We start from the raw sequence: 16108 nt of genomic DNA, 5'->3' as shown, positions 1-16108 counted from the left end.
ATTTTTTTTTATATTTTAAAGCTTGACAGTTCCAGTCTTCAATTCACTTTGATTATAATTAAAAGAGTAGCCAGGATGTTTTATAAGTTATTTATTTGTGGGGGAAAGAAATTCCTAAAATATCAATTTCTGGGTGAACTCCACCTTCTTATGGTTTTACAGTAATAACAATACCAAATAACAAAAGGATATGATACATGTTTTGAAGTGACTGTCCTTTCCTAGGGCATAAGTCATACTGTTATTTAAGATGTTCTCTTAGTGAGTGTGGCTGTGGTGTAGCGTGTAGCTGCTGTGGGTTTCTTACACAGAACAAGAGGTCTCAGAGGTGCCACGGGCTACAAGAGTAATGAGCAGGGCAGATTAGAGTCTTTCTCCAGCTCCGCTCCAGGCTGCCCAGTCAACTGTCACCACGCTAACACGACCTGTCGCTGCTCTCAGCGCCTCTGTGCACTTCCTTTCCTGTCAGACACTGTTTAATACAAACAATTAGCATCGGGAGCTAACGGCTAGGAGTAATTTTCCAGCCGGTGCCTGGAGTCACTCCAGTACTTGTCAAAGGATCTCACCACAAGCTAGTGCTACTCCTGGCTGAGCATGATATGTCTGTTGTGTTGCTAGCAAAGTAATTGTTACCAGACAACAGCATTTAAAATTAAGATGAAAACAAAATGGTATCAGTGTGATTCAGCGTATGCAGGCTTTTCTAATATATTTACTATGAGTTTGAATATATTCTGTAGTAACATATTCAGCGCAAATTGTGAAAACACTTTTTCAAAGACAACATGTGGTCTAATTTTAAATGTGTGGTCTTCATTTATATAGCCTATATTTAACCACTAAGCACAGCCTTGAAAAGCTTCTCTCTGAAATTAATTTTTCCAAAATTTAATTCCTCAAAAACTGCAAGAATTAAGACAAAACAGATGAAGCCTGCCAGAGAATATTCCAAGCATGCTTCTCAAAGCGTTCAGAATTATGAACGGCCTCTTGGTAATTAAAATCTTGCATCCCCCAAGGAGCAGGCATTTAACTAATGAAAGCTGTGTTCAAATGAAAGTGGGACTCTCTCATTAACAAGCATTAGAATGCTCTCAAAAGAGTCAAGTGTAGGGTGAAAGCACGTCATCAAAACAGTCTTTGCTTGAAAGACTCTGGAAAAATATTGTAATAAAGCCAAGATCCTTGCCTAAACAAGTTTCAAGGCCAGTAAAACACAATTATAATGATTGCTCGGAGGGGGAGTCATCTTAATACATAAAATCTTAATTAAAAGGCTTCTCTGTGTGTATGCGCGATCACGTCTATAATAGGAGGGGTAAAACAAAAGTTTTTTTTTTCCTTCTCCCCCCTCCCAAATATTATAAACTTCACTGCAGGGTGTCATGCTGATATCCATTTGAAAGACTGACATTCTGTGGACGTGTGGAAAAGGCCTTTGAATGTACCCAGAATGACACTTATTTTAATACGCACTTAAGCAGGCAAATCCATGGGGCGACCATGTCTGCCCAGTTGCCCAACTGATTTGCAAATGTGACTACAAGGTGAATGAGATGAAAACAAGCCAACCGCTTTTTCGGGATAAGGTATTTGATGTCATCATTTACATATATTCAATTCTGAACTTATGAACTTATTAAATCCTATTTATATTACAGTCTATTTCATACATGCAAACCATGTCAGACCTCTTAATCACATCAATATATTCAGCCTATAATCATTTAAAATTCCATTCTAATTATTGCATTGTAGTATTGTGTTGTATTGCTTTTAATTGTAAAAATTATACTGTACATTGTTTTATATATGCTCGTTATTTAAATAATGTATAAAAGGCTATACTGCAAATGCACAGCATACAGTATACTGTATATCCACAATAACTACCCTTTACATAATAACACAATAACATTGATGTTTTGAATTTAAAATAGAATTTAAAACATTTTAATTATAGGCTATTAATATCTTAATAAATGTCTATTTTTCATTATTAATAACACTTTATTTTAATAAATGTTTTATTACATTTTATTAAAACTAGCTAAATCAAAGTCAGGTCCAGCAAAGCATGCTGCCATCTACAGTACAGTAAATATTTTTTCACGTTGAAGTTTATCCAATTAATTAAAACATTTTTTTGACGGTTACATGCAAAAATCCTGAGTGAATACAAATTATTATAATCGAATTTTCGATCGTCTGATTCATCTGCCAATCAAATTGTTTCATTTGTACCAGGTGGGTGGAGTCTGAGGCCTTCAAGCGAACGTGAACGGCGCATTGTTTTCTTCGTCACAGTGTTCTTGGAATTTATTTATTTATTTATTTCCAAATGGGTCTATTCCAAACAATCACTGGTAAGTGCGAGTTTTCTACTTGTGTATGGGTTCAAGAAAGTTGAACAAGGCTGGCTTAAACATTCAGTGTTGTGTCATGTTTTTGTTGGTGGCTTTGCTTTTGTGTTTATATTTGTTTTTGATGATTTATAGCCTCTTTTGTAGTATAAGTTTACTGTGACATAACTGTGACGCGTGATTTCTATAGAGTGCCCTATTTGTTATGAATCAATGTTTTTAGCGAAACTATGAACAGTTGTCAAAAGTTGTCAAATATGATGCAATCATTTCATACAATAAATCAATACTGAGTAACTTACCTTTTGCCTTTTAGACAAAATATTGCAAGATACTTTGTCTATATTTGTTCCACCAAACAAAATCAAATTAGAGTCAACTGCGTGTCGACACACTATAGTTGTGGTGCTAATGCCAGGCACACGCTGCCCAATTTTCAAAGTCATCGGATCGCTGCTCTTCTCACACTGCACGACTGTCTGGGGATCTAGTTCAGGGGTTCTCAGCTGTGGCCCTCGATATCCACTTTCCTGCAGAGTTTCAAGCTAATCAAGATCTTTAGGATTACTGGAAAGTTCCTGGCAGGCAAGTTTGATCAAGGTTGGAGCTAAACTCTGTAGGAAAGTGGACCTTGAGGGCCAGAGTTGAGAACCCCTGATCTAGTTGAGGTTGTTTGCAAACTTCACAACGGATCGGCCACAGGGGATCACACATATAACTTTGTCTGGTCTACAAATTACGTTTTACAACCAAATACACGTGAGAATTGGCAATGGAAATAACATAAGATCTTGCGCGAGAATGGATTTATTTCTGTCAAAAATGGTAGCCTGCAAAAAATCTTGCAATCCAAGTTATCTGTACACTGATTTGCAGTGAAAAAGAAGAAGAAGAATAATGTAGAATATGAAGGAAAGATAGTTGCGTGCAGAAGCCATGCGTGCTGGTGTTTTGTTGCAGATCTACGACTCCACTGAACTTGCCCTGTATAGTGCTCTCTCATTGGCTGTAGGTTGTCGCCGTCATTTCCAGTCAAAACCCATTTCACACTGCAGGACTGTAAGTCACTGAAAGGGCCAGATATTTAGCATGCCAAATATCTCACGGGAATCGCAATGCATTGACACTTCTTCTCAGATTGTGTCTTTGATAACACACTACGAGATTGTCACTCACGTGAACGAGCACTGGTTTCTCTCTGATTTCGAGCATTTGTTTGCAATTTCCGCAAAACTGTTGGAGAGTTTTTATAACGTATCAATTGAATGAATGATTTAATGACTCATTCGTCATGGCAATCAATTGTTTCATATTTGAATGAATCATTATTTTGAAGGAATAGTTTTTTTTTTTAAGTGTTTATAAAGACTTGTCTCCACCTACTGGCATAACGGCGTAACCTGCAGAAAGAGTCATTGAAATCATCTAAATCCAAGGACTATTTTAATGTGCTTTAACACAAACTCAGTTTTTATCAATCATGTATTATGCAGATGTAGGGGCCACTTTATGAGTCAGTTTCCTCTAAGGTTCAAGCTGTCTTCTCCTCTCAGATCAAGGAAATTGTTAATCAGATCTATATATCTTAAACCTGTATGGGTGCTGTTGTGTTTTGACAGGTTTGTTGAACCAGCTGTAGGGATGATGTTTCAGTGTGTCAGCTTTAATTAAGTTGATGCCTGTGACCTTAGGGAGAGGCTGAGGTATAACAATGGCCTTAGAGCCTTGAGTAAATACTCAGTGACTGTCTTACTGTCATGTCACCCAACACACGAGAAAACAAACTCTCCTGTTCTTTATGAGTAGTGTTGACATCTGCTTGGTATCATAATGAATGTGATGAGTGTTAACCGGTCAGGTTAAAAGGTACATTAAGATTTTGTTTCAAGTTTTTAAGTAGGCCTTGCAGGGTAAAGGTTTATGGCAGTAATGGGACAATAATAGTGCATTAGGTTAGTTTTAGGTTAGATGCACTTGGTCATTGATAGGTTCACGTGTCAGAATTAACACTATGTTTTGGTTTGTTTTAACAAGTCAAATTTTTGGCTTGGATTGTGGCCACTCGGATGATCCGTTCTTTCAACAAGTGCACTTTAATAGTATCATCTCCTCTTGTTTCACTGTGGTCGAGCAGAGCACTTGGCTTGGGCAGTTGTTGTTGCCACAAGCAAGCAATCTTCACACATATTCTCTCCAGTGCCCTTAATGGATGCCTACATCAGCCCTGTGACATGAGCCTCAGTAATGGTTTATTTATGGTGACCTGAGTGTGTTCTGGATGTCTGCTTCATTTTATTAATTGAGTCCCTCTTTGATTTACACAGGTTAGTTATTTGTGTGCACCTTGACGTAATTTAGACTTTCATATTGGTTCCTTTGCTACTACCATAGCCAAAAGAACAGACAACCAAATCTGTGAAGAAACAACTAAATATTCAATTTATTATGATGTATTTATATATTAACTTGTACAGATGTAAACACTTACTTCCTAGTGTACCAATATTTCTAATAAGAGAAAAAAAATATTCAAAGAATATGGCCTGATAGAAGATTTTGCTTGCTGAGCTGTCATGTGCCGCTCCTTGAGAAAAAAAAAGTCTTATTGGAAACCTATTAACTGATATTTTATGGCCCAAATGGAAACCACACATCTTCACTTTTTCTAAACGCATAGCTTTGGTAATCAATAAATGCAGTGCCCATTTGGATAGATCGAATTTTATTCCTTCACTGGTCACATCAACTCATGATTTAAGACGTCACCCAACCAAAGTGAAATTCCTCTTTCCACTTTAGGCACTCTTCAGAAAACTGAATTCATCCCAGAGGTCACATATCTCCAGCCCATCCTATTTTAGATATCTTAATGGTCTCTTGAATAGCTTTGAGTTCTGGAGGCAAAATGAGATTTGGACAGTAATGTTAGATTTTAAGATACCTTCAGAAAAGCAAAAAGAGCGGGAAAAGGGTCATTTATCTCTTGAGGGGTTTGAGGTCGACACAACATAAGTGTATCAGCAACATAAACACAATGAAAATCCATATTATTATTGATGGCCTACCCATTTCTTTACTTCAGATGCCTTTAAGGTGTGTCTGCTTTGATGCTTGGGGTTTTGTTTTAAGTAACTTGGTACATTCTTGTGACTCATCTAAACACGAGCAGTTCGCACTGGGTGGAGGTCACACACGCGCACCCACACACGCATATTGAAGCCAGACCGCTCTCACAAAACACCTGCATTGAAGGAGCACCTGTCAAGGGGACGGGAGGGAGGGGGGCCGGGGCCGTACCTCGTCTTGTCTCCACATATTGTCCTGCAGCGTAGCACGAGAGGGGGAAAAAGAGCGAAGAGGGGCCACCTGTCTCCCTTCATCGCTCCCACTCCTTCATCTTCCCTCGGAGCGATTACACCAGGTCTCCGACACTAATCTAATTATACTGCTAAAAAGAAAGAGAGACACCGAAGAGGAGCCTTAGTGTGTTCTAATTAAGGCACTGCCAGAGGTTGGAGACAATGCGAGCCGTGTTTTTTTCACATGCGATTGCGAGAGAGTCATAAAGAGTTTTGCTCTCACTTAAGGCAAGGCTATTGTGATATGTAGGACATCCGAGGGGTGGGGGGAAAGTATAACTATCAGCAATCTGATATAAAGGTCATGCAATGAGAGAAAGAGAGTGAGAACGAGAGAAATGGATGGAGGGAAAGAGTGCACTAGGGCTATATGAATCATAAGTTTTGTCAAAGAGGTAGTGGCAGGGACCGGTCTATACGAGCAAGGTCGCAGTTCAGCGTCGCGCCTCAGGACCCGCTGCTCTTAAGCAGCCGCAGCTGCATTGTTCTCGCTCCGCCGGTGGAGACTCGCTGTGTCCATCCGATTAGCCACTCCGTGACCGTCCTTCACTACAGTATCACATACTGTTTACTGCGAGGGAGACCTTTAGTGAGGAGACAGATTGTTCACTTTGAAAGAGTCCTCTAGCCGGCCTGAAGCGCCGTTTGTGCATGAGAGTCCTCCAGTCCTTCAGGAAACTCCCACACACGCAACTCTCCACCATTATGCAGCGACAAGAGGCTTTAGCCAAACAATATAACATGCCGTTGTTTTGCTGGCCATTGTTCTGTGGCTATAATTGATGAAGTGATGGAACAAATCCGTCATTTTGTCTTTGTCTTAAAATGTTAAGCTTTTGTGGCGTGCCGTGAAAATATTAAGGTACTCTTAACAAGGGATGCTGTAAACATACACTGCGCTTTTCTAAGGGGCTGTTCACACTCATTTTTTTTTAACTGTTAATCTATGTACATATAGGTCAGTTGTGTCGCATCTCACTGTTTTTTTTTTTCTGCATCTCGTGCCATGAGTACTGCTTTTTAAAACGTCATGCCAAGCAGCTAAATTTCTGTCTCACTGTTTTAAATGTGTAAAGCAGGTTTAAATCTGCTCATACTGAACACTCAGCATGCATGTACAATACAGACTGTGTTTATAAAAAGCAGAAACAGACTTTTTTTTTTAGGTTGCAGGTGTTGGGTTTTGATAGTTTCAGCATTAACCAGGATGATAACTCTTGATCCTGATTGATTCACCAATTGATTGAACTGAAGCACCACTACTTTACAAAAGACTGAAGATAAGAATCAGTCTCAGATATTCTGCTACTTTTTACTGCTTGACAGGACTCTGCCACTTGTTGTTGCTTCAAGACGTTCTACAGTGGTTTCGTTTTTTAGCTTCTACTATATTTCTTAGACTTCATCCTACAAGACTACATCCTGGTGACGGAAGCCTGTACTAAATGCTGTGCAAGCACTTGCCTGGATTTCTTCCTGTCCCTAAAGGATGTGACCTTTTAAACGCTGTTCATCAGATTCAAACTCTTTGATGGGCTATTCAAAACACCATTCAAACTCATTTCACTGGGTTTTCTGTCTGCAAATTTCAATACTTTTCACATCTTTTTATGACATAAAAACAATTAGGCTAGAGTCTGTTACTATGCTACTTGTCATAAATTCGACATGTATACATTACTATTTTAATATGTATTCTTACACTTTAATGCAAGACAAGCTGGTATACTAGCCCATCCAGTACTCTCACATTTTATTTATCTTTTATTTATTATTATTTATTTATTTTCATTTTGAGAAGAGTCTTTCTTGAGAAGCGAGTAAACTTTTACTAGGTGTCTCCATGTTAATCGATGACCTTGAGCTGTGCCTTACATTATTATTGTTTCAGATTTACATGCATACATGCATACTACACACACACACATACCCACACATGTTTAAGTAAATGTATGTGTCATGTACATTGATATTTGACCTTTCTGTTGGGAAACGGTAATGAAGGTTAATTATTTTAACCATGGCAGTCATCAAGGTGAATCTTGATTTGGCGTTCCAAGTCAGCATCAAAATGTTATGCTTTTAATATCAAAGTTGCTATTAATGCTTGTGAATCATGAAGCAGCATGATCTATCTTCTTCCATGTGCTGCAACAAATGCTTCCCTTATAAAAGCTCATGCTTGTTCCACGATTGTCCAGACCGGCTCACAGACGCAGCCAAGATATCAGCAGTCAGGAATCATTTTTTCTCCAACTCCTCCAAACCTCCCTCAGTGTCACATGCTGGGTTTGACTTTGAGGCACAGCCCTTCGTTCCAGCGCCATTATATCACATCTTCTTCTGTTGCCCAAGCCTGAGGTGCCTCGGGCATCTAATGCCTTTTAAGAGCCATCACTGAAAAATGCAGGATCCATCAGTGTCCTTTGAGGCTGGCTGTTTGGCATGGAGGCAGCATGGTAACAGCTTGCTGGAGTAAGGTGACATTTCTGGGTATGCAAAGTAATAGGAAGGGAGGGAGGGGAGGTGGGGGCGCCAGAGAGGGAATCCTTGCGGGAGAGGGGGTTGCTCCTCAAAGCCCTGCACCTTTTGACTTTGCTTGGAGTAAAACAGATGCTAACAGCCTTAGTTATGGTGTAGATACCACAGCGCACTCCAAAACAGGCCTAATGAAAGGAGGGGCGGGGGTGCGGGCCGAGAGAGAGACTAAAAGGTGTTTGGGAGGTACGCCGTCCTTTCTGAGGCTGTCAGGGCGGGTTATTTTTAATGGAGGCTGATGTGGGGGGCACGTTAATGAGTGATGTGTGGACAGCTCTTGTTTGTGCCGCCGTGGCAGAGAGGGGGACCGCAGAGGTTCGAGTTCGTTTGTCAGGGAGGGAAAGATACGGGGAAATGGTCTGTGTGGACGCAGCTCAAGGTGAGACCAGAATAGTTGGAAAGGGGTGGGTTTTTAGCATCTTGCTGCTTGTTTTTCCTTTTCAAAGTCACTTTGTTTTTCTTGGCCCAAGTATAAAGAAACAAAAACACGAAGATATTAACCTTCCTACAAAGATTCAGCAGTGCGTTTAAACCTCTGAAAGCCGCACGGGTTACACAAAACACACCATTTATTCTGCTTGGAAAACAGCTCACTCTTTACAAATATTTATAAGGATTCCATGGAGTCTGTACGCGGTTGCTGTTGTGTGCTTGCTCTTTCAGGATAATTTATTTACTCACTCCTTGCATTTTTCTGATGCTTCACAGCGTCTCATACATAGGCCACATATTAGAGTAAATTAGAGCTAATTCACTCGTGCTTTCAAGATTTTTGATCCTTTATCCCCACACACAGCCAACCAAGTGGACAAGGCTCTGGAATATATAGTGACATTATTTAGTGATATTTATGTTTGAAAATAAATGTCATGAACAATTTTGGGCTATTTTCCATTCATTTCCTCCTATTTCCCTTTTCATACGGTTTCTTCACATTTGGGAACATTTCAACAAAGGTAGATTTTTATTTAGTAAAAATTATAAATAGTTTTTTTTTTTTTGTTATGTGAAATAAAATAAAATAATTAATTTTTGGTACTTTTCAAATTTCTTTTGTGTATTTTTTGTAATCATCCTATACTTTCACTTTTAAAATTAAAATCGATCATAACATTATTTTTGAAGTAATAATATGGATTTTGTAGTACAGAATAACAGAATGAACAGAATATTTGGAATAACTGTTACAGTGTAATTATACATTAAAGTACAGAGTAATATTAATTAACTACATGTACTTACTATATTGTTAGGATTAGGATTAGGGTTTGGTTTAGGGTTACTTGCATGTAATTATGCACAATTTATTGTTATTACAATAGTAAGTACATGTAACACATGTAACAAGGACACCTAAAAATAAAGTGTTGCCGAATATTTTATAGTATGTATTTTCCAATCAAGCTGTAATTTTGAAAAAAAAAAGTGTGAAAATATTAATTTAGGATACATCATCAAGACAAAGGAGTCTGGAATTTTATTTCATGAAATGTTTCATGAGTTCGCCTGTCCATATAATCCTTATGTGATGTGAGTAAACAGATTTGGCTTACTGTCCGTAACGTAGAGGCTTGAGCGCAAGATTCAGGCTCTAAGCTTCTCCTGGACCATTTAATTAATGAATAAGTACTTAATGGATATTAGAATCACGGTGATGATGGGGAGGAGGAGGGAAGCCGGAAGAGTTGTTAGGGGAATGAGGCAAGCGGCTGCTCATATACCCTTGTGATATGATTGACAGGATTACATGAACAAGCTCCTCATGAACATTTGTTTAGGACTTCATTTAAAAATGTAATTTCTACCACAGAATAAATGGTGATTTGAGATGTGATGGAAATTACATCTTAGTGGCAGTTCAGGGGAAAAACTATTGTGAATGTGTTTTAAGAGTTTATACACTGTAAGAAAAAAAACATGTAGGAAAATGCAAAAGCTTCTGGTAATTTTTCTGCCAGTACATTATCCGTTAAGTTTACAGACATTTCCTTCAACATTAACACACAACATAATGCAATGTATAATTCAAAATACAGGTAAAACACCTGTAAGAAATCAGTGTGGGAAACTAACACAGTACATTGGGCCCTATTTTTATTGACTTTTCTTAGAGTGTTGGATTTTATTGAATTTTTATGTTAGGTTGCTGGTGAATCACAAGCATTTTATGAGTCTTACTTGAAGGCTCCAGCCAACTGTCCATGAGTGCTCTCTTTATACTTTAAAGGAATATTCTGAGTTCATACAAGTTAGTTTCAGTTACCACAAAAAAATCAAATAAATTGACCCACCCTTGTTTCCTAAAAAAAAAAAAAAAAAAAAAAAAAAAATAAGCTTTGTGACCAACAAATGTTTATGGTTCTTATGATTCTTGTTTTAAAAATCAAATAAATTGACCCCCCCCTGTTTCCTAAAAAAAAAAAAAAAAGAAAGAAAGTCAAGGTTACATTTAGGCACTACTAATAAAAGAAGTATTGGAGGTTTTAATAGCATAAATGCAATACTTATGATTCATAAAGGCACTTAAATTTAAATATTCTGTTGTCATGGCAATGTTGTCGTAAAATTGGATATAATTTTACACAGAATAGGTTTGCAAGTGTTAACATGTATAGTACACTGTAAATAAAATCTGTAGGAAAATGGAAAAGCTACTGTATTTCTGCCAGTACATTATCCATTAACGAAACAAGTGTGCAAATGTTTCCTTTAACCCTAAAATACAACACAATGCAATATGTACAGAAAATAACACCTAAAAAATCAACATGGAAAATTCCTTCATATTAACACAGTACATTTTTTTAAACAGATGTTTATGCAGTGGCACCATTTACTTCTACAGTATGTTAAATACCTAAATGTAACCTTTTTTTGTTGTTCTTTGAAAAGAGGAAATTACCTTTTGTGGTAATAGACACAATCTGTCTACTGAGCTTAACATGTAATGAACACAGAATATTCATTTATGAGTTTTCTAAGCTTGGACTAGGATGCTGTCAGATCGTTTAACTGCTGCACTCCCTGTCAATTTTATCTGAGATAGAGATGCAGCAAATTGTGGCACCCTGTTGTCTCACCTACCTTGGCCCACTGAACTGAGAAGGTCCTGGTGCAGGTTCTGCTGAGCTCAGGAATGAAGGATCCCCGCTGAGAGCAGGCCTTGGGGGTAGTGTAGGGCAGACGTGCCAAAAGGAGGTGAGGTTTGAGAGACATGAGATACAGGGGGTCAGTGAGCACTCAAACCTCTTTGTAATAATATAGTCTCAACCTGCAAATGCGTGCATTCATGCACATGCACACGACTAATGCAGGGTTGCAATATAACGTCTGTATCAGTCTCCCCCATTCTCTCTATTTCTTTTCAATGTGCCCATGGCAGCCCTGTGCATTGAGATCACAGACCTCGAGCTGGTGGGCCTGTGTCCCACTCCTGCTGTAGGAAAACCTGCTTCAGTGGTCCCTCGCTCCCCTCACTTGTGCTGGAGAAAAAAGGATCGGATGAGGATAAACCAGAGCTGCTTAATTGGATTCCTGTCTAGGGACAGTCCAGTGTGGACACAAAGGCGAACTGTTTTAGCCATAAGCTGGTTGTGTGTGAAGGAGTGTCTTTGTGTGTCTATGTACTTTAAAGAGAGTAATGGATGTATGTATCTCTCCATAGCCTCAACCAGCTTTATGAGGTGGCCTCATTTCAGAAACAAAACTATATTATAGAGCTTTAAAAATAATGTAAACATACAGCTTCTAGATTGAGAAAGATCCAACATTTCTAAAAAGCAGTATGTTTGCTTTGTGTGAGAAATAGTCCAGAATTTAGGCATTTCCTAATAATTTTCCAATCTATCTGAGCTCACAAATCTCATTTGAGTTCGTTCAATTCACAATTGATGCTTTCTGCTTGTTATCACATTCGGTGCTATTTACTGCAAACATATGGATCTTGCATGCAGTGTTGTAAGCTAAAACTATTAATAAATAATTTCTATTATTTGAAATAAAGCTGAAATAGAAATAAAATAAGTTAGAAGTGCTAAAAATGGCTAAAACTACTAAAACTAAAACTGAAATAAAAAAAATTAAAGCTAAATAGAAATGTTAAAAACAAACCCCCAAAAACTATTACAAATTTCAAAAGTTCATAACAAAATTACCAAAACAAACTAAAACTGAAAATATAAAAATAAAATCTAATCTAAAATATGGGTAAATACATCTAAATAATATCAAAACACTGCTTACATGTCACATGACAAATCCATTTTAAATATACTATAGCTATGGCAGATGGGGAAAATATTGATTTATAGCTTAAAAGTTTAAAACCTGCTCAGCTCCGACATTCTGCCGAACATCTATGTTTGTGTTTTACAAAATGATTTTTGGTTGAAGCCATATTTTGGCTAAGCTTTTCCTTTCAAGCAATTATTAAAAAGCAAACCTTTTAAATTAAAATGTGTTTGTTCAATATAATTTGATTTCCTGTTTTTCAAAATTTGTGCCACTTGGATGATGTCACAATTTAACCACTTTCAGCTTGATGGGTTCAATGGCTGTGCTTTGTCTTGTTCCAGATCTGAACTTATGTTATGTAGAATGTCATCAACAATAAGGGATAATTACGCAATACAGTCGGCAGGACAGAGTGGGTTGTTTTTGACAAAGAGATGGAGAGATTCAGTGAAAATATAGCAGATAAAATGATGCAACCAAGACATTTCACCCCTCCATGTGCTTCCATTAGTGCTCCAGAAATTAACTGGGGCCAGTAATTATACACAGTGTTTTTTTTCCCCATCTAATTCTTTATTTAACCTTCACCTGGTACACGTCTTTCATGTCATTATATGTGTGTGAAAAGGACACACAAAGGACAGGTTTTTAAAATACACGTGTAACTATTGTAAGCCATCTTGTGTTAAACAATTCTGGGTATGCCATATCTAAAGCTTGATCTGTTCATGCTAATAATGAAAGGGATTTCAAACGACTCAAACAATACTGTCTAAACCACTGAGAACAAATGAAAAATTGCAAAAGTTTTTTAAATAACAAAATTGTACCTTCAGCTGAATCACTCATAATCCATTTATTTAGAATTATTTTTAATGCCAATTGCATTACAGTTGTTTTAGACTATAGTTTTTATAGGCAAACAATGTTTTCTGTAGCAGGAATAACTATCGTGATTTTGAGGAAATGAAATTTTCATCTGGAGCTCAATATTGAGCGCTCACACATCACATACAAATGTTCATTCATTTCAAAGTGAGGAGGCAGTCAGACACATACTGTACATTTGGGACAGGTTATACCTGTCACACAGCAAATTCAGATCTGCTTGTGATGCTCACACCAATCCCTAACTGACTGAATAATACACACGCTTAGAAAAGTGTCAGGCAGAGCTTGGAGAAACTGATGTTTTATTTACTCAGCTGAATTGTTTATTGGACCAACATTCACTTCCTATTTAGCCGTTGTAACCTGAGATTCAATGCCCTCCAACTTACTTGTTATGTTCATCCCTCTGTTTTTTCTTTGTTTTTTTTTTATTAGGAAGATTTGGAGGAAAATTATCATAATATTGAGCCCAGTTCTTGAGGTAGAGATCTTTAATACAAGCAGATAATTTGTTAGAGGAAAGGTCGAGAAGTGTAAGTGTCACATTTAGAAAAAAAAACGATTAGAAAAATAAAAAATAAAAAAACAAAAGCGATTTAACATAAGGGTGCAAAAAATATAAGCTTTAATTAAAACTTGTACTTGGACTATAAGCCCTTATTGACGCTGTTCAGTGAAGCTATGGTAACACAAATAAACCGCTGCAGATGAGACTGAATATGAATGCTTGCTGATATTCTATTCTCAATGTCACACATACAGATTTATTATTTTGCACTCTTGACATAAATTAATAAATTAATGTCACTGCAACAGAGTTGTATCAAAACAGTGCTTAAATATGAAGCTAGAGCCTTTAATCTTTCTAATGATGCACAGTCTGTCCATTTCAAGTAAGAGTGTGATGTTTTAAAGTGAAACAATAATAATCTGAGGCCATTGGCGATCTTTGCATGTTAAGAGGTTAAAAACTTTTTTATTGAACTTCAACTGCATTTGATGTCACATGTACTGTTACAGCTGTTTTATTTTGGAGAAGAATGAAACGTTTTTAAACTTTTTATCTTCATTAGGTCCTCGTTGTTCTGTAACTTAACTATTATGCAAAAATAAATAAAGCATCCTTTTAAAACATCCAAAACATTATTTTAAAATTTCAAAAATAATTTGAAATAGATAAATAAATAAAATATCTAATTTATATTTTAATTTTCATTGATTCAGCATAAAAGGAGATGAATGAGGGGTTATTTTAAAGTTATTGTAAAATGCGCTATTTGGTCTGTTCCTATATGTATATTTTGCTTTCATAAATATATAGTCAGAATATATGGCTAATTAAAATCACACTATTTAACAAAAGAGCAAAAAATATTAGCAATTAAGTTTTTTTAACCCTAACATTTATTGAAAACTTTTTTAATGAACTTTAACTGCATTTGATGGCACATTTTCTGTTCAATAACTAACATCACATTGTTTTAGTGGATGATCTGCAATGTTCTATGATGCAAAAAAAAATTATGTTAAAATATAATTTTAAAATAAAATAAATAATTGAAAAATTAATGAACAAAAATATATATAATTTCTATTGTATTTTTTCATCAATGGAACATAAATGAAGATGAATAAGGAGTGATTGTAACAGTTTCATAAAACATGGCTTGTGTGCTATATTCTATATGTTATAAATCTCCCACTACTTTAATCAGTCAGGGTGTTCCCCAGGGCTCTGTTCTTGGGCCATTACTATTCATTACTTACATCATGCCTCTTGGACATATTATCCATCGTCATGGTTTTCATTATCACTGTTACACTGATGATATTCAGATATACACTGCATGCAGACCAGTTTCTATTCACCAGACCACATCACTATCTACCTGTGTTAATGAGCTAAAGGCCTGGCTAAATTCAAATTTTCTCAGTTTGAATTTGAACAAAACAGAAATTTTAATCACTGGCCCCCCTTCACTAACAAAACATATAGTAAATGCTCCCAGTTTCAACCTTGATGCTACAACAATTTTTCTATCTGCTACTGTCAGAAATGTAGGCATTACTCTTGATCCTTCACTGACTCTGGATGTTTACATTTGTAAACTATCCAAAGCTGCATTTTTCCAGATTCGCCGTTTAGCCCAACTTCGATCCTATGTTTCTCCCAAATATGCTGAATCTTTAGTGTATGCTTTTATTACATCACGCCTCGACTACTGTAATGCTCTTTTTGCCGGATTACCATTGCATTCTATCTCTCGTTCACAATATATTCCAAATTCTGCTGCAAGAATATTAACCCATACTAAACGATCTGCTCATATTACCCCTATCTTATTTAAAGGGGTCATATGATGCTGCTAAAAAGAACTCTCGTTCACAATATATTCCAAATTCTGCTGCAAGAATATTAACCTATACTAAACGATCTGCTCATATTACCCCTATCTTATTTAAAGGGGTCATATGATGCTGCTAAAAAGAAAATTATTTTGTGTATTTGTTGTAATAATAAATGTTTATGCGGTTTAAAGTAAAAAAAAAAAAACATTATTTTCCACGTACTGTACATTATTGTTTCTCCTCTATGCCCCGCCTTTTTGAAACGCGTCGATTTTTACAAAGCTCATCGGTCTGAAAAAGCGAGGTGTGCTGTGATTGGCCAGCTATCCAATGCATTGTGATTGGCCGAATACCTCAAGCATGAGACGGAAA

Source organism: Sinocyclocheilus anshuiensis, unplaced genomic scaffold (genome assembly GCF_001515605.1).
Source record: "Sinocyclocheilus anshuiensis isolate Anshui unplaced genomic scaffold, SAMN03320099.WGS_v1.1 scaffold446, whole genome shotgun sequence".
In the NCBI taxonomy this organism is placed as follows: Eukaryota; Metazoa; Chordata; class Actinopteri; order Cypriniformes; family Cyprinidae; genus Sinocyclocheilus; species Sinocyclocheilus anshuiensis.
Note: the sequence above shows the minus strand (reverse complement) of the source record.